Source organism: Nycticebus coucang, chromosome 3, assembly GCF_027406575.1.
Source record: "Nycticebus coucang isolate mNycCou1 chromosome 3, mNycCou1.pri, whole genome shotgun sequence".
Lineage (NCBI taxonomy): Eukaryota > Metazoa > Chordata > Mammalia > Primates > Lorisidae > Nycticebus > Nycticebus coucang.
The window spans coordinates 104,878,715-104,879,610 of NC_069782.1; the positions used below are offsets into that span (position 1 = coordinate 104,878,715).

General features: G+C 44.2%; 1 pseudogene; it reads right to left on the bottom strand.

The window, feature by feature from the left end:
- Positions 1 to 391: 391 nt before the first annotated feature.
- On the bottom strand, positions 392 to 517 carry LOC128582810 (uncharacterized; annotated as a pseudogene).
- Positions 518 to 896: the final 379 nt, after the last annotated feature.

Below are 896 nucleotides of genomic sequence, written 5' to 3' on the forward strand. Positions count from 1 at the left end.
TGGAAGTGTTAGCTCATGTCTGTAATCCTAGTACTTCCTAGTGCTTTGGGACATTGAGGCAGGGACATCAATTGAGGCCAGGAGGTCAAGGCCAGCCAAGGCAACACAGTGAGCCCCTGTCTCAACACACACACACACACACACACACACACACACACACACGCGTATGTTAGCTGGGTATGGTGGAATGTTCCTGTAGTCATAGCTTTTAGGGAGCCTGAAGTCAGAGGATTGCCTGAGCCAAGAGTTCAAAGTTGCAGTTATTGGGCCACTCCAGTCTGGGCAATAGTGTTAGACCCTGTCTAAATAAAGGTAATTAAATAACATTGAATATTAGAGATCAACTCCCCCAGCTATTCATCTGTGGGTTTCCAGTTTATTTTTTCTTTTTAAAAATATGGAACGCTTCACGAATTTGTGTGTCATCCTTGCTCAGGGGCCATGCAAGATATTAGTTATTGATCAAAATTGGTTTTCTGTGTTTCATTTTATTCACTTTGCGTTCAACAAATGTTAAGTTCAAGATACTGACCTGGGGAATTATCTACAGGAGATTGTAATTGGCTTGGGAAAAGACAAAGGAATAGTTAAAATAATGTGGCATTAAGTATCACAAGGCAGGGGAGCACATAAAAAAAGTAAATCTGGGCCGGGCATGGTGGCTCACACCTGTAATCCTAGCACTCTGGAAGGCTGAGGTGGGTGGATTGCCCTGAGCTCAGGAGTTCAAGACCAGCCTGAGCCATTTGCAAAAAAAAGAAAAAAAAAACATACCAGGTGTTGTGGCAGGTGACTTAGTCCCAGATACTTGGGAGGCTGAGGCAAGGGAATCACTTGAGTCCAAGAGTTTGAGATTGCTGTGAGCTATGATGCCACAGCACTCTACCAAGGGCCAC